The following is a 23,235-nucleotide window of genomic DNA, read 5'->3' as shown; positions in this document are numbered from 1 at the left end:
ATAATCATTTCACCATCCATTTCCCTTCCATTTCCTCTGTAGTACTAGTAAGGGCTCCGGGTGAAAACTGGGCACTAGGGGCTGTGCTCCTTTACCGGCAAAGTTGCAATTAACACAGTACTATTTATTCATTTAGCAGACGCTATTATCTTTTAATATATTAAACCATTAGTCCATAAGATTGTTTCCAACTGTTTGAGACTGTGTGTGTTAATTAATACATAATCTAACAAAAGTCTTAATGTGTATATGAAATAGTCGTTATTCACGCATGAATTCATAAGACTCACATCGTAGTTACTAGCTATGATAGTTTGTAACTAGTACATGTATTAACACATCATTAGTTCCTAATTAGGTATTAAGTAAGGTATTTGAGCATGATTGTTCATGTACACTGTAAAAAATTTCAAGATGATTAAACTCAGCTTGAAAATAACAAATTTATGACATTACGTTTTAATTTTTGAAAACTTGAGTTCAGTATCTAAAACTTGTCATGACAAATGGAGTTAAAGACAAAAAATACGTTACGATAACTTAATCATGTTTTACAGTTAGAGTAAAATTATTGGAAGGTGTTAACAGTGATACCAATTATCAGTGGGAGACAGGGGTTAAGGGGATGTCATAGCTTAGTGGTTAAGGTGCTGGACTAGTGATTGGAAGTTTGTGAGTTTGAATTCCAGATCCACCACTGCTGGGCTCCTGAGCAAGGTCCTTAACCCTCAATTGTTCAGTTGTATAAAATGAGATGAATTGTCAGCTGCTCTGGATAAGGGTGTGTGTCAAATGGAAAGTATAGTTTGATCTTGATTCTGACTTGGTATTAACTTTGTTAAAACTCTTTCTTGACTCGGTCTTAACTAGTACTGGCCTTGGACTTGACAACCTGGGGCTTGACTACAGCATTACTAAGGTTTGTAAGGTTTGATTTGTGTTTTTGTGTGTTGGTTTTCCCTCCATGTGCCAGTTTTGTGCCTAGGCTCCAGGCATATTACTCCACAGAAATGTGTGTTATTTTGTTCATGGTAGTTGTGTAAGAATGTGAAAAATGTTATGATTTCTTTTATCAATGCAAGGAAAGACAGTACCACTGAAGCAACAGGTTCATCATGTTTACTGGACCAAGATAAATTCTCATGGCTGCTTTTTCCCCAGGGATGAATTGGGCCTGGAGGTAAACGAGAGAGATATTAAAGTGAATGTCAGGAATGTATAAAGAAAGCTCCTGGTTCATGGTACACTGCTGCTCAAGCTGCTACTCCTACACATATTTTTTTTAATGCTGTTGCTCTTGTTTAAGTACCACTTCACCTAGAGCACCATTGTGACAGGAGCTGTACCACAGCCAGCAACTGCATTAGCACCTCATACAGCACCCACGTTAACAAGTGCAAATGTTTCCGAGCTGGTTCAGACCCTGCGGTTGGTTGATAATAATCGCATTCAATATCCTCAGCTGGCATTTCATGCAAGTAAATGTAAAAGATCTACATGCAAATGAGGGTGGAGATGCTGAACGAATCATTTGTGCATTTGCACCACACATTATCACAGCCCAAGCAGTTTCCCACCAGCACCAGACTCACCTGAGAAAGTCTGGCCTCCAGCTCAGCTCTGATCTCACACCAGCATACGCAATAAACATCAAGACTTCTGTCAACTCAATTTATAAATCTCACTCTCATTTCAACATGGTCAGGCAAAACATTTTATGGCAGGAAAAAATGTCACATTAAGCGGCAATGTTTTCATTTCAGTTACAATTTATCATTCATTTGTTTCAGATCTATACTACAGAGTTAGGAATTAGATATGTTAAAAATTGAGATTTAAATTTAAAAGCTATGGTAATGTTTTGGCAGGGAAAATTTCTCATATTCTGAGTTGGGTTAAGCAGCTGCTTCTATGCTCCTCATTCAGATAATTCAGATTACCTGCATGTAGCCCACGCCTCTAAGGTAAAAGGTTTTTTAAGTAGTGTCTTGACCATTGCCTTTAAGCACATGTACTTGCCTTGTGATCATTGTAAGTCACTGTGTGTTTGTTTGTGTGTGTGTGTGTGTGTGTGTAGGAAGATGGGTGGATTTTTAAAAGAGCTTCAGGGTTTTGTTAGTACTTTATAGTGCAAATTCTAACATAAAACATACTGCCGTCATCCCATTTAGGTTCAAATTCACATTCTGTATGTGTGTGTATGTTGTGTTTGTGTGTGTTGTGTGTAAAGCTCTCATAGGCACAGAGCCCTACAGCACACATAAATAAACTGCCAGTAATAAGACACATATTTCAGCCATCACAAATCACCTGCCCACCTCCTCACTCCACCCACAACCAATGCTTGACCACACCTCTGCCATGATTGTTACGCTATTTTAAGCTAAGATTACTTAGAAATTACTTTCCCTGCTGTTAACCTAAACCTGGAGTGTGTCTGTGTACTGCAGCACTGATGACTGGAGTAATGAATTCTTCTTCTTTTTATTATTATTATTGTTAGACTCCTGACTCCCCCCTTCAATGCCCACGAAGGAAATAAACACATAATAACTCATAATCAAGACAAAAATGCTGCATCCTTTATTCATTTTAATGGATTTGTCCTGAAAGAGTGTGAAACTGTCTCAGAGTCTCAGCTCTCATCAAAACACACAGAGGACATTAAATCATTGCTGTTTCAACACGCTGACTCCAAGCTAATATTAAACCTCACTGTGGGTGAGCTTAGCGATATCTTGCACTGGGGTTATTGAGAGGATGATGACATAGTGTATATTTATCCCTTATAAATCCGGGTGTGTTGAATTTTACGCTTTTTTCATCCTCTTAAACTAAATTTGCTCTAGCTAATGAGTCTGTATATATACCGGAACATGAAAAGTAAATCTTATGTGAACCTTGACAGTTTTTTTTTTTTTTTGGTTAAGGTGAGTAGGAGGTCTAGATCATGGCAAGGATGAAAGGGCAGCAAGGAAAGCTGGTGCATCTTTATGAAGGAAATTATTATGTCCAGAATATTCTTAAAAATCGTTTCGGGAGAACGGGTATAAATATGCAAAATGCTGCAGCAAAGCTGATTATGAATATGTATTGGCTTTCATATTCCTCAGCAGTAGGATCTCTTTGTATTATGGCTCTTGCTTTCGCTCTTTTACTTTCATTCACCTGAATATCTTTACTCTTTCATTACCATTAAATCAAATACCAGCTATCAGTGAAGCCATATAAATTAGTCATGGTGTCTTTAACCTTGTCCCTTTCTCTTATCAACACTAAAAGCAAAACGAATCGACTTTCGAAACGGTGTCTTACACATCAAAGGAACTGCATCATATGAGAGTTTGGTATCTCCCTGACCTTCATAAACTCTCCTGCCAATATTTGATTTCACTCCACCAGCTGATGTCATGCTGCTTCTGAAGTTTAAACCGTATTGAATAGCAGTCAGGAGATATGTTTTTAATCAGAGGCTGACCTGCATGTTTTTTTTGCTCTAGCAGCTCTGCAGGACCCAAACCAGTCCATTCATTTATCACAGCACATGCAGGAGGCTGCAGCATCAATGCTGAAAGGTTTTTTTCCTTTGATTTCATCTCAAATGACAGACAATGCAGAACATTCTGCATAGATAAAACATTGAATAGAAGCTCTAGGCATGGTGGCACAGCCACCTCACAGGTCCATGTTCTTGAGGTCAGGATGTTTTCCCTCTATTTGTGTGGGTTTCTCTGGTTTCCTCCTACTTCCTAAACACACATATTCGTAGGTGGATTGCTGTAAAGTTCAGGAAACACCACCTGATCTCTGTGGTAGTCACCATCATCCATGTGCAGTTTATAAGACCCACATGCAGGATAAAGTGAATAAAGCAGAGCTTTTACAAAACTAAAACAAGACTTCGACAGAACACTGGTCAAATACAACGTGAGAAACAAAAACGTAAATTTACCTTGGGAACCTGGAAACACAACGGCGTCTGAACGAACCACATGAACAACAAACAATGACTGACAAAGACAGATAAATGGGGAACAAGTGACATGGCAGGAAAGCAGAACAATAGGAAGGGCGTGGCACAACACACATGGGGAATAAATAAAAAAAGCAGGCTATGGTGAATCGCCTGCCAGCGAGTTTGGCAGGGAACTGTCCCAGTAGCTCCTGACAATTGGCTACTCTAAAAACATTTCTGTATGGTGTCCTGTGATGGACTGGTATCCAGTTGTTTCTGATATAAGCTCTGGATCCAATGCAGTCATCACTACACTGTAAGACATTTCATGTAAACTTATATAAATAGTTCACCTGCTGCCTTAAAAATGTCAGTCATCTCAACTTGAAGATGAGCTTTGTTTGAACTCACAAGTCATCAAGACGAAGTTTTAACTTTTGAAAATTTATAAACTTGAGTTCAGCATCCAAAACTTGTCATGACATTCAGAGTTAAAGAAAGGAATGTATGTACGACATAAAATCCATCAGTAATACCTCACTCGTGATTAATAATAATTCCATCAGTAATACCTCACTCATGATTAGTAAAGTCCAACAGTAATGCCCACCCATGATTAGTAAAATCTATCAGTAATACCTTACCTGTGATTAGTAAAATCTATCAGTAATACCTTACCTGTGATTAGTAAAATCCATCAGTAACACCTTACCTGTGATTAGTAAAATCCATCAGTAACACCTTACCTGTGATTAGTAAAATCCATCATTAATACCCCACTCATGATTAGTAAAATCCATTAATAATGCCCCAATCATGATTAGCAAAATCCATTAGTAATACCTCACCTGTGATTAGTAAAATCCATCAGTAATACCTCACCCATGATTAGTAAAGTCCAACAGTAATGCCCACCCATGATTAGTAAAATCAGTATTACCTTACCTGTGATTAGTAAAATCTATCAGTAATACCTTACCTGTGATTATGAAACAGCCTTTATTTGTCACATATACATTACAGCACAGTGAAATTCTTTCTTCGCATATCCCATCCTTGGAGGTTGGGGTCAGAGCGCAGGGTCAGCCATGATACGGTGCCCCTGGAGCAGAGAGGGTTAAGGGCCTTGCTCAAGGGCCCAACAGTGGCAACTTGGCGGTGCTGGGGCTTGAACCCCTGATCTTCCGGTCAACGACCCAGAGCCTTAACCACTTGAGCCACCACTGCCCCCCCCGTGGATGGATTAGTGGATGGATTAGTGGATGGATTAGTGGATGGATTAGTAAAATCCATCAGTAACACCTTACCTGTGATTAGTAAAATCCATCATTAATACCCCACTCATGATTAGTAAAATCCATTAATAATGCCCCAATCATGATTAGCAAAATCCATTAGTAATACCTCACCTGTGATTAGTAAAATCCATCAGTAATCACATACCCATGATTAGTAAAATCCATCAGTAATACCTCACTCATGATTAGTAAAATCCATCAGTAATACCTCACTCATGATTAGTAAAATCCATCAATAATGCCCCATTCGTGATTAGTAAAATCATTCGTAATTAGTAAAATCCATCAGTAATTCCTTAGCTGTGATTAGTAAAATCCATCATTAATACCCCACTCATGATTAGCAGAATCCATCAGTAATCACACATCCATGATTAGTAAAATCCATCAGTAATACCTCACTCATGATTAGTAAAATCCATCAGTAATACCTCACTCATGATTAGTAAAATCCATCAGTAATACCTCACTCATGATTAGTAAAATCCATCAGTAATACCTCACTCATGATTAGTAAAATCCATCAGTAATACCTCACTCATGATTAGTAAAATCCATCAGTAATACCTCACTCATGATTAGTAAAATCCATCAGTAATACCTCACTCATGATTAGTAAAATCCATCAGTAATACCTCACTCATGATTAGTAAAATCCATCAATAATGCCACACTCATGATTAGTAAAATCCATCAATAATGCCACACTCGTGATTAGTAAAATCCATTAATAATGCCCCACTTGTGATTAGTAAAACCCACCTGTAATACCCCAGCAGTGATTGGTAAAATCTATCAATAATGCCACTCTCGTGATTAGTAAAATCCATCAGTAATACCCTACTTGTCTTGGAACAAATCGTCTTGTCTGGAATGTCCACTGCACCATGGCTCATAAAACACTTCACTTAAAAGCACTGATCATGTTTAGGGACCATAAACCAGACAAGAGCATTCATTCTTGCTTATCAGTCATGACATTTTAATGACTTTCTCTGTGCCCGATGACTGATGTTTTAATATTATAATATTAAACTGTCACTGAGTCATCATGAATTCAAATGAAAACAGTTCACTCATCACATGACTAGATTAGAAACCAGAGTCAAGGAAGGCACAGGATGAGCAGCTCATCTGATCTGCTATGAAATTAGAAGACCACATAAAATCACAGCAGATAATGATCATTAGATGAAGAAAATAAAAAGACAAAACGAAACAGATGACCTTTTCTCCAGCCAAGCCCAAGCTTAACTCTGCTCAATACACCTGCATATGAAATACAAGGGTTACTATGGAAACTGAAAGGACACCATATATTACATCCAAACATTAAAAACTAATTATACTAAAAGTAATGGAGAAACAGTATAGTGGAATGACGATGATAGTATTACTATTTATACATCAGCGCAGTTGAATTCTCAATTCTGATTGGTCAGAAGGTGTTGATTAATTTCCTGCAATAGCAACACTTACAGAAGTGCAGCTGCAAATTACAGGTTTATATTAAATGTGTTCATTCTGACACGCTTGAAGGAGTCTCCAGTGTCAGCTCTCAGTAACAGTTAGAGGTAAATCTGTTACTTTAATCATTCACATCTTTAGGATGGAGAATTTCATAGGTTCTCTGTAACGTGAAAAGCTATATTTATTTTTGTCTCATGAAATTTGTGAGAGAAGAATAGAGCTGTGACTGAAGGAACAGCTGTTTGCTACACACTTATTTTTTGGACGTTGAAATTATCAACAATGTATAAAATGAAAGAAGTGAAATAAAATAAATAAATAAATAAAAATAAATAAATAAATGTTAGCACTGGCAAATTGCTTTTGTATAAAAATCAGCTAATAATGTTCCTCTTGTTCATGATAAATGCACAGGGAACAATTTTCACTTAACTTAACTTAACTTAACTTAACTTAACTTACAGCTAGACCTTTTAGCAGTTTCAACAGTTATATTGCATGGCTTTCTAAGGAGACAAGTTCACAGGTGGGTTGATTTCTATATCGAGAAGTTTAGATTTTAATATTCCACTTGCATGTGTGCTGTGGGACGTAATTAAAGCAATTTCCCGACTTCAGAGATCCCATTACTTTGACCATACAGAGTAAATAACACCTATGCTGTTACAGCTCCTCTGTGGAATACTCTGCAGATGAAGAGCTGACCATAAAGTGAACGAGTTGTGAGAAACATCATCATTAAGAAAATCAACAGAAAAGATTTATGAACCTATCTAATGCGAGTCTGGCATGAAGTCAGACGTTCTTCAGATCATCCTGCTGTGTAAAGTGAATCAGTGAATGTGTGTGTTAATTACAGGAGCTCTGCACTCTCTCACACGCTTTTCTCTCTTCTCAACTCTTCTCACTTAATTTATCATCAGATCGTTGTTCTGCAATCCGACTCCTTAGAAACACCAAGCAAATATAATCAGGCCACCTTGGGAGGATGATAAATCACCTGTACTCCTCAACCCACACAAACACACACACAAACACACACACACACCTTGCAAGATATTTCCACACATGTTCTCAACTAAATTAAATTGCTATTATATGGACCCGCTGTTCCCGCCATATCAAACCTACTCTTGTCATGGTTTGGATGAGATGTGTGGATGAAATTTTAATTCTTAGAACTAAATCATTTAACCAGGTATTTCTAGAGACACATGGGATATATTACATTATAAATATATCATATGCTAATATCAAACATTAAAACATTACCCCAGAGACAGATGAGAAATGATGGTGTTCTGACTAAAATGCACAATCAAACCATTTTATGGCACTGAAGAACAAAACTTCATCTCTCTCTCTCTCTCACACACACACACACACACACACACACACACACACACACACACACTGTTTATAAAATATGATGCAGCTAAATGTGTGACAAAATGTAGTACTGGTGCACTGTTACAACCCAGTTTAGGGTTAGGCCTCAAAGAGTAAATACCTTAAGATTAAAAAGATGAATACTTTTACAATGGAACCAGAAATGAAAGGCACATAAAAGGTTTACCACAAATGTGTTTAGTGGTATATTGAAAACTAACCCCAAGCATACATATATACACTGATCAGTCATAACATTATGACCTGCCTAATATCATGTTGGTTCCCCTTTTGCTTCCAAAACAGCCCTGACCCATCGAGGCATGGACTCCACTAGATCCCTGAAGGTGTGCGTTTGGTATCTGGCACCAAGATGTTAGCAGCAGATCCTTTAAGTTCTGTAAGTTGTGTGGTGGGGCCTCCATGGATCGGACTTGTTTGTCCAGCACATCCCACAGATCCTGGATTGGATTGAGATCTGGGTAATTTGGAGGTCAAGTCAACACCTCAAACTGGTTGTTGTGCTCATCAAACCATTCCTGAACCATTTTTGCTTTGTGGCATGGTGCATTATCCTGCTGAAGTGAACACCATTTCCATGAAAGGGTATACATGGTCTGCAACAATGCTTACGTAGGTGGTATGTCTCATAGTATCATCAGTATCTGTCAAATGTATCCTTTAAGTCCTGTAAGTATCCAGTAAGACTTAAAGGATCTGCTGCTAACATCTTGGTGCCAGATATCACAGCACACCTTCAGAGTTTTAGTGGAGTCTATGCCTCGATGGGTCAGGGCTGTTTTGGCAGCAAAAGGTGGGACCAACACAATATTAGGCAGGTGGTCATGTTATGGCTGATTGGTGTATGACAGTGGTGCACACACCACCACAAGAAAAACACACAAAATCAATCCTCACCCCTCTGAAAAGACAGTGCTGAAAAAACAGCAGCATTTCAGCACCAAGGACAGCGCACCTGAGAGTGGTTGGAAGTAACCAGCGGGCTATCAGTAGTGCTCCTTAACTCCTTACCCTCCCAGGCAAAGACCCTTGGAGGAAGCCAGGCTCAGCAGTAGGGGAGGTAAGAGTTGAGTTACCGGTGGTGCCTAACATCATGTGTCTGTGCCATGAAGAGGACGACACGCCCAAAGCCACGCTCCTGGAGTCTGCCTTGCTGCCTCACTACCTGGCTACTTCACCCATGCTCCACTGAAGCCACCAACACTACCTCACCGGCACCTTCCACTACGTGACATCTCTTCTTTTTTCCTGATTTCTTTTTCTTTCCACTTTGTTTTTCCACTTTTCCCTGGATGCCTGACTCTGTGCCTTTTCTCAGTTTTCCCCTCCCTGCAAGCAAGTTCACAATATTTATGTACAAGCAATGTGGAGTAGTGAGGACATGTTAAGAATATAACATGCTGAACAGGATATATTTATGTAGATATATGCACGTTTATATAGTACAATCTACACAGAATAGATTATGGAGGCAATATACAGTAGTTCAGAGACAGCATTATAAGTTTTGTGTAGTGCCAAGATGCATAGCGGATAAACAGTGTAATATAAGCTAATTAAAGTGGCACACCTGACACCTACAGGATGTGCTTGTATTTACGAGTTGAACGCCACTACATAGTTGAAATTACGAGTTGAAAATTTGAATGCTACATCTGTGGTTGATGGTAAATTTGTTTAAAGTGATTGAAATTATACATTATATTAAATTATGCATTATCCAATTATGATATGTAATGATCGGTCACAGTAACTTCATAAATTGATTAAAAGCCTAAAAAGGCAAAAAATACCTGATGTAATACCCTTCTTTGTTCTTTATTTTCTTAAAAAAAAAAAAAAAAAACCTGGCTAGTTAATTAAGAGTACCTTTGACCAAAGTGACTTGAATGCTCCTGATGTCGTAATTACATCTTTCTGACTTGTCAATTCGAACTTCACAGGAGGACATGAACAAAGAATAAGCCTCTCTTTCTCTCACCATCTGAAAAGTCGTTGCGCTATGGTTGGAATTATTTCCATTTACTTATTTAGTTGGGTGAAGTTGCCTTTTTCATACTGTTTGAGCTAGATTTCACATCATGCGCCAGTTTAATAATTGGTCATAATTTCCAGAAGACTAATTCTCATATATTTAATGCATATATTTAACTGTAATTATAACATTTTGTAAAAGTCAAAGTTAGTCTAGGATGCGCTTGATCATTAGCAGATTACATGCTCACTCAGTAGCTTACTCAATTGCTCAATAACGCACCTAAATCCTATTGAAAATCAGCCAGTAATTATTGCTTTCAGAGAGCAAAGAGAAAAGTGCATTCTGGTGCACTGGATATATATATGTACTGTTTTATTTCTACATTTCTATTTAATTATTGACATCACTGATTTCTGATGTGGATGGCACTAAAATGTAGATGTTACTCTTACCCTGTCTTCTCATGTAAAACTAATCCGTTTCAAATAGGGCTTATGTTAAAGTGTGAAGTTTCTACACTTGCACCTGGAGTCAAGAAAATACAAAAATGAGTAGGAGACAGATACCCATACTCAAATAGTCCCATGCTTGCTTCTACTAAGTACTAGGATGAGGTCTCAGAAGGTAGTAACTTATACATTTTTTTGAGCAGATTCTCAGCTCATGAAGTCAGATCAGGTGTGTTGGTGGTAGTAGGAACATGTGCAGTGGAGTGTCCAGAACTGATGTTGAGGTGATTGAATTTAATAAAGTGATTTAACCCTTTTTACCTGTACACTGGGGTTCTATTCTGCAGGCAGACTAAAACATTTTTTAATCAGCGTAAACAAATGAATGATGTTCTGGCTGTGAGTCTGATGAAAAAAATAAATCAGGACAATGTTGGCTTTCAGGGTGAGATGTGTGTTTTTCCCTCTGGATAACCTTACACAGAATTTTAGTGGTTGAAGATAACACCTTCAAATTTTAGATGCACACGAATAAGCACAAGCTACATTTTATAGAGCAGAAATGGGTTTGATGTAAACATTTACTTTGAAGATTTGTGTGGAACAAAAAACAAAACCTGAAAATATTGCCCCTAATAGGCTAAGTAAAAACTACAGATTTTTAAATCTGTTTATTTTCATATGATCTTAATATTAACCACCACTGTAGAGTGAGAGAGGGTCAGGATGGGAACTGATCTATGTCTAGGTCAGGTCTATCAGCTCCAGAGACATCAATTCTCGGGTGTATAATGTAACCAAACGTGCACATGGGTGACTTTGATTTTCTATGAATAAATCTTTAAATATAAATGGCTTTATACAGTTTTAGAATTATACAGTGAGCACAACTAATTTATCATTTCATGTCTAAGTAAAAATATAGGACTGTAGTCTCTGTCCTGGATTTCAGTGCGAACATCAGACTAGAGGGAAATGAAATCCCCTGTGAGGAACATTTCTGTCTCTGGAGAACTGAAGAAAGTTCTCTTGGTGCTAAACTGCCTCACAGCTCAGAAGATGAGAATGGAGTTAGAATGAAGTTATCACTCACTTTAACCAGGACCAGGTTTCTCCTGTGTTCACAGCATCTCACACATCCTGATATTAAGGGGAGTATTTGACATTGTTCTATTGACATACACCAGCGGGTCACTGATGAGAAAGTGTACAAATCATGTTCACTGTTATGCATCAGTATCAGACCTTTTAATTTAACATGATAAAAGAAAATGAGAATAAGTCAAAGTGTAAGACACATTTAATCAGAAAAAAATAACATTTATTTTAGTTTTTTTTTTGGATATTTTTATGTCTTTATATGTTAGTTTTTAAATTAATTATTGTAGTTAATGAATTGTATTTATTTTATTTTATTTTATTTTATTTTATTTTATTTTATTCATTTGTCACATTTATTGTATTATATATTTTCTTTATTTATTCACTGACGAACACTGCTAAAGAACACCAGAAGAAGAAACAAAGAAGTTTTTTTCTTGTTTATTTGCAATGTTAAACAACTGCAATCAACAAATTTACTTATATTGAAAAGTACAAAATCTATTTGAGCTTTTTCTGCTCAATGGACTCAATAAGAAAGAGAAAGTGAATCAGTTTGCTGCTAAAAAGCTTCTTCAAACAAGATAACTAACTATCTTAGTAGCACTTTACTGTGTTATTGGGCTTGAGTGTTACATACAGCAGGTGTCTTTGTGCTGAATGCTTTCAGCAGTGCGAGCTGAAGAGCAGAAAGCAGTAAAGTACATCCTAATTATTAGAAAGCTTCCAACTAGGCATTGGATCCTAGATGCTGTTCAGTTGGAGTAGTGAGAAACTGAGTACTGAACACAGAAATGTTTACATGTGCTGGAAGATTTGTTAGCAAAAGTTCTGTAGTGTATTTGTACAGTACACCTTTAACATGCAATAATAGCAAGTTATAATAAAATAAAATAAAAAGTTTCTTTTCTCTGTTTTGTATTTTTTCCTCTATGTTTCTGTATGATCTTAGCAAACAGCCCTTGCAATTATCTTCAGGATAAAAAACATCTATCTATCTATCTATCTATCTATCTATCTATCTATCTATCTATCTATCTATCTATCTATCTATCTATCTATCTATCTATCTATCTATCTATCTATCTATCTATCTATCTATCTATCTATCTATCTATCTATCTATCTATCTATCTATCTATCTATTCATCCATCCATCCATCCATCCATCTGCCCGTCCGTCCATCCATCTGCCCGTCCGTCCGTCTATCTATCTATCTATCTAGCTAGTGCTATCATCTATCTATCTTGGCCAGGACACTCTTGTATTTAACTAACTAACTAGTCTGTCTGTCTTTTTATGTAATTCCTCATCATGATGTTTCTGATTTAATAATAATAATAATAATAATAATAATAATATGTTAATTATTGTTCTATCCATCCATCCATCCATCCATCTGCCCGTCCGTCTATCTATCTATCTATCTATCTAGCTAGTGCTATCATCTATCTATCTTGGCCAGGACACTCTTGTATTTAACTAACTAACTAGTCTGTCTGTCTTTTTATGTAATTCCTCATCATGATGTTTCTGATTTAATAATAATAATAATAATATGTTAATTATCTATCTATCTATCTATCTATCTATCTATCTATCTATCTATCTATCTATCTATCTATCTCTCTCTCTCTCTCTCTCTCTCTCTCTCTCTCTCTCTCTCTCTCTCTCTCTCTATCTATCTATCTATCTATCTATCGGAAACTATGACTTATTACACCATTAGAGTACCATCTGAGATCAGAGCATCTTTGTCCCCTGATGGTGAACTGAAGAAGATCGTAAACATCAGCCACAGGACAGTCACTTATATGATAAATCCCCAGACACATGCTGTGCAAAGCCAAAGAGATATCATAAAGCCCAATCTGATACCCTGTGACTTCTTTAACGCTTCCCACCAGCTCTCACCGATACACACTCAGCAATCTGTGCATGACTTTGAGTTACTTACATTTTTAATCTGTAGTTTATTGTGTAAAACACTGAGTAAATACTGTATATTTTATACTCTATTAGAAATGTCTCAGTCAGGTTAAGAGTCAAGGGAAAGCTGTGTTATTATATGTTGCTCTTTAGCTCAGCAGTTAGTGAACAAGTCTATCTTTATGCTAACTAAGCAATTTGTAGGCAATTGTATATGATAAATAGACCAGTCATGTTAGGCTATAAAGCATGGAAAGAGAACGAAGTTTTAACTTAAACTTACCCAACTTGAAACAGCTATTTGTGGCTGTTCACAGGTCTTTGTTTAATTTATGTATGTATTTTAGTGTTAGGTTTATAGTGAGCTGTAAATGGTTCCTTGTAATGTTAGAAGTGGCACTACTTGAATAAAAGCTTAGTGAATGAAGAAGCTTTTATTTAAATTTTATTTATATAGCGTATAGGACATTGTCACAAAGCAGCTTTAGGAAAATACATTCAGAATATCTAATCTGAAATTATCCCTAATGAGCAAAACGCCAATGGCAAAAAATAGAAGCAAATTATGTGTAATTCTGCAATAACCATATTGAAATAACTACAAAATCTTAGCAGAATATTTACAATTAAATGAATTAATAATCATTTCCAAAACAGCTAATTGAAATTTCAACTGAATGTATACTCCTTTTACTGAATGTGTACTGCTTTTAGTCTTGTATTCATCATCATCAATTTTTTTCTTTTGGTAACCTGGATGAAGGAGAACAGGTTGATTGGTGGGTGAAAAGTGAAAAGCTGAGGGGCAGAGAGAGATACATTTCTGTAAATAAATAAATAAAATAAATAAATAAATAAGGATATTGAAGTAAATTGAAGGATATTATTTATTTCTTCAAATAATTTAGCACAGTCAATAGTGAAAAGGTGTTCTTCTTATTCTATAATGAAATACTGAAAAATGATTCAAAATTCAAAGAACTCAAATGTTCATCATTTGAGTCATGAGTAATCATGACTCAAATCATCATGAGTAATGCTCCTCATTTTTATTTTTTATTTTTTTTTAGGTTAGTATGTTGCAAGTGCTACAAATAGAGAATTTTGAGACATGTATGAAGTGTTTTGGTAGTTTGATCATTTTTTGGAGATGAGATGAACTGATTGGCCAAGAATCATGTTGTTAAAGGAGATTGTATGAAGAGTTTTGAAAAAGTGGCTTTAGTATTAATCGATGTTTGTAAACATATGTAAAATAAGATTAGATAAAACTTTATTTATCCCAAAGGAAATTCGTTTGCCACAGACTGCTTCAGATAACAAGAGAAATAAATAAAAATGAAAAATAAATTAAATAATAAATACATACAAGTGTATTCAAAAGTATAAAATGTATTCAAAAATACAAATGAAAAATAAATGAAATATTCTCTCTATATAAAAACATTTTTTCAAAAGAACAGAAAAGATGCTATGGAACTAAGAACATATTGCATGATGTGATATTGCAGATGGTATTATATTAACATACATTGTAATTATTATGAAATTTCACTGCTAATTATTTCAAATTTACAGTGTAAATTACCATTGCAGAGTCCCTTTTCCTAGGAACACCTCCAGGTGTTCTCCTTCTACAGGGCTGCCCCCGGGGTCTGGGTGCTGGTCGGGGCGGGATCTGTGAAATTCTTTATTGAGGGACATCTACCCAGCAGCTTTCATCTGGACCATACCGCTCTCAGGCCACAAGGTATTGGAGCTGCCCCATTCTTCATGTTGAGTCTAGGACTGAACAGACGATATATACTGGTGTTCCATTAATGTCTAATGGTGGAGGGGGGTTATTAGCAGATAGAGGAACATAAGGGGGCTTGAGGAGGGAGGCATGGAAGGACGGCAACATTATGGAAGAGCAAGGTGCAATTTTCCACAAATTATTTAAAATTTACAGTGTAAATAAGTAAAAGTAATATCTATATCCATCTCATATTTGAAACTTCAGTGTAAGTAAAAATCTGATGTGCCATTTTAATAGCCAGTTTACCGCAGTAGATTTGTTAGATTATGGGTTTTCGTGGCTAATTAGGAAAAAAAAAATGACATGAGATGTAATGAGGAGTGGATAAATTACAAATGATAATCATGCCACATGATTAGAGATGCAAATTGCTGGAAAAATATTCACAGATTGGTCTGAATGTGACACGCAGTAATCTGGAGAGAAGCAGGTTTTCTTTCTGCAACAGTTAACTGGTTGATGTGAAGAAATATACTGAAACAACTCTTGCTTTAAAAATCTCTGATATGAAAAAGAGTAGAACATCTGAATACAAGAAGAGGAGCAATATTCAGCTTTTTTTTTCCTTTCTAATCATTGGGTTTTCTTCAGTTGTCCTCCTATTCCCAGTAGGAAAGTTCAGTGGGAAAAAAAAAGAAGATAAGAATTGATATGATACATAATAAAAATTCTAACATTAACATAATGATAAAATATGATGACGGCACATTATACAAAATGAAATTATAATAATTAGAAATAAAGATCTCATTCTTGACCTGTTACAGAAGCTGGGTGTAAATGAGTATAATTACTAATTGGCACACAGAAAGAGACCATAAAGAAATATATTGAGCGAATGTTATAGTCAATGACATGGATCAGCAGCGGCCCTTCATACTAGAGCTACCTGCTCTTCTTTCTGCCCTTATTCCCAGGAAGCTTAAATTACAGCCTGCCATGAGTGACACCATTAGAGATGGCCATCATCATCATCATCATCATCATCATCATCATTACACTCTTTGTCCTTTTGCTCCAATGATTTCTGATGTGCTGTAATGATATGAGCTTTTGCCAGCTGTGAGCCTCTGTAGGGATCCGAGCATAATTCCTTAATTAATTCCTTGATAATTTTGCTAATTATTAAACAAACTGCCAAAATCTTAACCCAAACGTCAAAAAAATTAAAGTTTTTCATTTTATCTGTGACTTCAAAATTCACTGGACCCTGTGGAGTCACAAAAAACTAAATATGATTTTCTTTAAATGAATGAACTGATGGTGACATTGCTTTCTTTCTAAAATTATGAATTTATTTTGAAAAGTAGAACAATTTTAAGCCACAAATGTTTTTCATTAAACAATAAACCAACAGTGTCAGGACTGAGAAGAGCTTCTATGAATAGTTGGTATTGAGTGGTTCTCAGACTGGTAGAAAGTACACTCTGAAACAAAATGGTTCTATATAGAACCAAGAAAGATTCTACACAGAACACATATCTCTATATACATAGAGATACAACTCTAAAAAGTAATGCCACCTTAAGTCGCCTTACACACACTTTGAGTTATAGAACCATTTTGAAATAAAGGGTACATTGCTCCTCGGGGGTTCTAGCACTATAGGTTCCATTGGCCAAATTCAGAACCCCAAGGTTCTCTAGGTTCCCTATTTTTTCAAGTGTACACTGAGTGACATTCAATGTAAGTCTAAGTGACCCATTCTAATGCGTTTTCATTAATACATAATAAATTATTCTACAGTGCTGATGAATTCTGCATTCTGATTGGTCAGAATGTTCTGGTTAATGCCATCATTCTCATGCTTTATTGTTTCTATAGTAACCGTTTACACAGGGACTTGTATGATTGATCCTCCACAGATTTTTTTTATGCAGAGATTTATTTAGCATCCATTGAAATAGAGTGTTAAAAAAAGACTTTTATACACAACAATTTTTCTGGAAAGAGAGTCTAGAGAGTGACTTGATTGCAGCTGCTGTAGTATAAAGGAATTTTTAAATTATTAAATTATTATTGTGTAATATTAAAATGTAACTATAAATGGATAAAAAAGTTCGATTCAACTTTTTGAATGGCACTTTTAACAATATAAAAATTCAGAATATGAATTACAAAATTATTAATAAACATTTTATTCCTAATGAGCAAGCCAAAGGAAGGAAAAACTCCCTGAGACGACATCAAAAATGTATGTAATTATTTCATAAATAAATAAAATAAAAATAAAACAAATGCATACTGCTGTGGTAGAAGAGGAATTAAACACTTCAAGACATGCTGATGTCAGAAAATAATCAACCTCAGGCTGGCAAGAGTAACTATGCTTTTCTTTGCTGATTATTTTCCTGTAACTGCATGTCTGGTATAACGTATAGCTACGTTTCCTCTTCTTTACGATACAAAAATAGCAGAGAACATCAGGATGGGATCAAATGATTTAACCTACTCAGAACAGCTCTTCTCTCATCTGTGTGTTGATGCAAAAACAGCCACCTGACTCACCAGTGTGTGTGTGTGTGTGTGTGTGTGTGTGTGTGTGTGTGTGTGTGTGTGTGTGTAAAAATGGCTCACAGCATGAATCAACAGTTCTGCGTGTGTGTATAAAAATGGTCCACAGTGTGAATCAACAGTTCTGTATGTGTGTGTGACAGGGAGAGAGAGACAGAGAGAGACAGAGAGAGAGAGAGACAGAGAGAGAGAGAGAGAGAGAGAGAGAGATGCAGCCGTGGGAACAGCAGGATAGAAAACGTGGGGAAACATCAGGAAATAAATCACATATAGAAATTCAATGGCTGGTGTGTGGTGTTTATTTCCAGGCCATGGGATTTCCTGCGGCTCTCCACAGGTGGTGTGTGTTACAGCCTGCAGTCAAGATGTTCTACCTGCTGTGATTGTGTTTGCGTGTGTGTGTGTTGGTGACTCCATGCTATCACATAGAGAAAGGTTTCTAGCAACAACAAATGAATGAAAAGTAAATTTGTTAAGGGGTAAAATCCCGATGTGTTCCAGTGGCTCAGAGGGTAGCGTTTCTGCCTCACAGCTTCAGGGTCCCAGGATTAATACCGGAGCTGAATTACTGTCTGTGTGGAGTTTCACTCACTTGTTCTCTCTTCGTACAGTTTCTCTGGTTTCCTCCAACCACCATAAAACATACCACTAGGTGGACCACCCACTAGGTAAACTGCCCCACTACCTCTCTTTGATGGACTTGCATCTCATCCTGCTTCACACCCTGCAGATTCGTGATGACCCGGACCAGGATAAAACATTCTTGGAGTGTGTACAGTACAGCAAATATCAACCAACACACATATTTTAAATCAGTCTAACACAAATATCCTTTTTTTTTTGTAGTGTATCTTGTAGTGTTATCTACATTGTACTTTATAACAGTATATAACAATATTATGTACATACTTATTCGTTCATATCAGTATATCACTGTATTTCATATGCTTTTGACTATATTCCATATTTCAATTATTTATTTTCTCAGTTAAGCTCATTTTGTGTTTATTGTAGATGTTACTTATTTCCATAAATTTCCTTATTGTCACTTATTTCATTAAATATTTTTTTAAATATTTTTTTTTAAATATATTTTTATCTTCATGTTAATTCCATTTCTGACTATATTGCTCCAAAAAATAATGGCACCCTATTCCACCATACACACTCTTTGAATTATAGAACCATTTTAATATAAAAGGATCTACATCGAACCAATTTTGGAAGATGGAAATTGATCTCTTGGCCACATACAGAACCCCAGGTTTCTATATAGAACCCAGAGAACTTTTTTTTTTTTTTCTTGCAGCTCCAGCTTCTTCCTGCTCTCCTCCAGCATGGACATTTTCAGCATGGTGGAAATGTGCAACCACAACAAAAAAGAGCGAAATAATTAAATAACCTGGTAGAATCATTAGCATTTATAGTTCTAGACTCCCTGCATTCAGAGAAAATGGGACAGAAGGTCATCCAGAGGCTGAACTGCTCACTGTGTTATTACTGTAATAATCTACAAATGAGAAGGAGGTCTACTTAGAGAAAATCCACTTTGTTCAATTACAGACTGTGATATTTATTCTACAACATATCCAACATCACACATATACCTGTCATTAATCCTGGACTACATTACCCATCAGCCCTAGCAATCACATCATCACTCACACCTGTTCTCTGGTACCCCTAATTACCACCATACTTAAATCTGAAGGTCTCAAGGTGAAAAATTTGTTCATGTTGTAATGTTCATACGTTGTGTTGTGTGCCACAGTATTGCCCAAAGTCTTTGATTTTTTGCCTTGTATCTGTGCTTCATGGTTGTTTGTTCACAATGTACTTGCATTATCCTTCACCTCCCTATCATGACAATATATGCAATCAGTTTGCATGATGTATCTATTCATTACATTAAATTATCTTGACAGAGAGGGATTATAGATTAAATGAAGATTATAGATTTACCAAATAGAATATCCCGATAAGACTGATACTTGGGTAGTAAATCCTTCAAGAAAAGATGTCCTGCTCAAAATTAGCCCTGTTTCATGTCATGTATGAGGAATTACACGAAGGACATGTTTTTCCGCATATTTTTTTTTTTTTAGAGAGCACGAATATTGTTCCTCATCCTTGCTTTTATCTCCACACATTATTATGTAAAGTGTTATTTATGAAGCAGGCTTTCTGGCACTGGCAGTGATAAATTAAGCCAAGCTTTTCTGTTTGGATACCAACAAATCACCTCCCTTATTTTAACCAACATGTAGGAACAAACAGAACAAAATTTCCCAATTTCCCATGAAGGCATTTGCAGCATAGCAGGTTTTATGCATTTATATACTGTACCGCAGTTGGTTCAGATTCCCGGTTCCAATTGGACAGAAGGCATTGATTAATTTTTCATTACAGTATTGTCTCTCTGTGTGCTTATTTGAATTACAGCAGCCGTCCTATCATCTTAAATTGGTGTTTTACGACACACACTGGATGTTTTTTGTTTTTTGCACCATTCTGTATTAACTTTGTGCTTGAAAATCCCATGGCATGCCATGATCAAACTTTATTTCCATCCTCATGCTTGATGTGAACATTAAGCAAATCTTGTGACCTGTATCTGCACAATTTTATGCACTGTGCAGCTGCTACCTGATTGGTTGACTGAATAACTGCATGAATGACCAGTGGTATGAGTGTTTCTAATAAAGTGCTGCACTATAAAGTCGCCAGGAGATGTGGTTGCTATGGTAACCCTTGCCACTAAAATACAACATTCTGGAGGGAGATTGAGATTGAGATTGAGAGTTGAAGGAGAAACAATGTGTGACGGTTGCCATGGATCACATGACCTCTTCTGTCTTCACTCTTAACTTTTCTCAGCTCGGTCACGTGGCCGGACACACCCATATCTAGTCGCCAGTGTTCGCTTTCTCTTATTCATGAAAATGAATGATCTCTGCTGCAAGTTGCTTATGTGTGAATGTAGCATGAAACAGCTCTAAGAGCATGAGACGTATTACGAAGAAGGATTTGCATTAACATGTTATGAGTCAATTAAAGCTTTATCACAATATCAGAATCACACACACAAGCCCCAAATCTGTGAGTATATGCTGAATCACCCACTAAACAGCAGGTTATAAAAAAAAAAACTCAGAGAAGGTAATAGACCTCAGTGCTCATTTCTGTGATGAACGACATGCTGAGTAGAAAACAGCACTAAAGTGAGGACATCAATTTTCCAACAGGAAGTGAAGTGTTGCAGTGACTCAGAAAGTCCAACACACGCTGCATCCAGCGATCAGGGGCTAATTGAATCCGATTAAACGGTCTCTGTAGAATTACGAGCAGCAGCATGAGCACCACAGAAATCATTCATATCCATAAACAATGCATAAATTGTGTTCTGCTAAATGGAATCCAGTTAATGTCTGTTTTGCCAGACCAAATCTACAGCCGTACATTCAGCTGCTGCATAATTAGCGTTAATTGCAATAGCTCTTGTTCATCGACATTGCATATGGTCAAATTGAAATTGTAAATGGAGTGCATGCAAATTCTGCTAATTTTCTTTAATGATCAAGTTCATCTTTGGCAGATCTGTTAGACAGGGCTTCATTGGATGTTTGGATAGGACATTTTGTTCTATAAATGGTTTGGATTTATATGATTTTCCATGAGCTTAAATCTGCTTTCTTTTCTACAAAACTCAAATGAATAACAATTTCTTCTTTGTTAAATCTTGCTTGTGACTTTATTTCTCTATAGATTGACTTGAATGAATTTAAATACAACAGAAATACTGAGTTATGAGAATAAGGATCTGGATATAATACCAGAAAAACAGTGTTCTATAGTTTGCTGATGACACTGTTGTATTGGGCCTGATCTCCAACAACGACGAGATGGCCTACCTACAGGAGATTAAAAACCTGGAGAGCTGGTGCCAGGTGAACAACCTACTCCTGAACATCAGCAAGACTAAGGAGTTAATATTGGACTTCAGTACGAAGCAGGAGTGGTCATACCAACCGATCACGATCAGTGGAACCCCAGTGGAGAGAGTGGACAGCTTCCGGTACCTAGGTGTTCACATCAAGCAGGACTTGACTTGGTCCTGTCATACCAACACCCTGGTGAAGAAGGCCCGGCAGCGTCTATACCACCTGAGACGCTTTAGGAACTTTAAACTTCCCTCTCAGGTGCTAAAGACTTTTTTACATCTGCACCATTGAGAGCGTCCTGACGGGTAGCATCACTTCCTGGTTCGGGAACAGCACCATGCAGGACAGGCAAGCCCTCCAGAGAGTGGTGCGTTCAGCTGAACGTACCATCTACACCGAGCTCCCTGACCTACAGGACATCTACAGCAAGCGGTGCCAGATCAGGGCCAGGAAGATTGTGAAGGACCTCAGCCATCCCAACAATGGACTCTTTTCTCTGTTGCATTAAGGGAGCTTCTTCCCGCAGGCCATTCGGAGTCTGAACCAGGAAACACCTAGAACCTGAAACAGATACCAGGACTCTCTCTGCTTTTCATCACTTGCACAACCTCGCACATTTGCACAAACTGACACTTATTCCAGCACATGGACACTTTAATGATAAACACTGGATCACCTCAATATATGCCATATACACATACATCCCATCATGTTCATGTCTGCATTTATGTGTATATACCACTTTGTTTAGTATATATATATATATATATATCTACTTACACCTATATTTTCATATTTGTACACCTATATTTTCGTTTCTTTACACCTATATTTTCATATTTTTATTTTATTTTTTATTTATTTATAGTATATTTTATTTTTTACTTTATTTTCTATTTTCTATTTTTATACTTTTAAGATACTCTAGTTTTATTTTTATCTTTATTTTTATGGATCTCTTTTTTTCACATACTTTTTATAAATGTTTACATGCCGGACAGTCGTACAAAACATTTCACTGCATGTCGTACTGTGTATGTATTAAATAAATAAAATAAAATTTGAATTTGAATTTGATTCTTTTCTAGTGTACGCTTATACAGAACATGTTTGATTTAGTTTAATCCCTATGTGTTAATTAATAAATGAACTAAGTACTAATTTGTACTTAGTCATCGTTCTTTACGCATGAATTCATAAGACTAACATTATTAGTGTACTGTACAATTAGGTATTAATTCAAGTACAGTAGTTTGTCCATGTTTATTGACATTCTGTTATTATAAAGTATTACAAACAAATGTATTATATTCCTGATCACTTCAATTACAAAGAAATTCCACTTTCTAGAGTTACAAACACTGTATAAAAACCAGAAGCTTATTATCATA

The 23,235-nt window shown here is 36.4% G+C and overlaps 1 protein-coding gene across 1 annotated transcript in view; it reads left to right on the top strand.

Annotated features, from left to right (window-relative positions):
* Positions 1 to 22,665, top strand: part of LOC131351424 (zinc finger protein 418-like) — a 50,201-nt gene extending 27,536 nt beyond the window's left edge. The window contains exons 3-4 of the transcript XR_009204399.1: positions 15,188 to 15,341; positions 16,307 to 22,665. The gene's annotated coding sequence lies outside the window, so the exon portion shown is untranslated. The remainder of the gene's footprint in view (positions 1 to 15,187; positions 15,342 to 16,306) is intronic.
* The last annotated feature ends 570 nt before the right edge of the window (positions 22,666 to 23,235 follow it).

The sequence above is a fragment of the Hemibagrus wyckioides genome, linkage group LG03 (genome assembly GCF_019097595.1).
Source record: "Hemibagrus wyckioides isolate EC202008001 linkage group LG03, SWU_Hwy_1.0, whole genome shotgun sequence".
Classification (NCBI taxonomy): Eukaryota; Metazoa; Chordata; class Actinopteri; order Siluriformes; family Bagridae; genus Hemibagrus; species Hemibagrus wyckioides.
The sequence above is the reverse complement of the archived record's forward strand: the minus strand, read 5'-3'. Positions and strand labels throughout refer to the sequence as shown.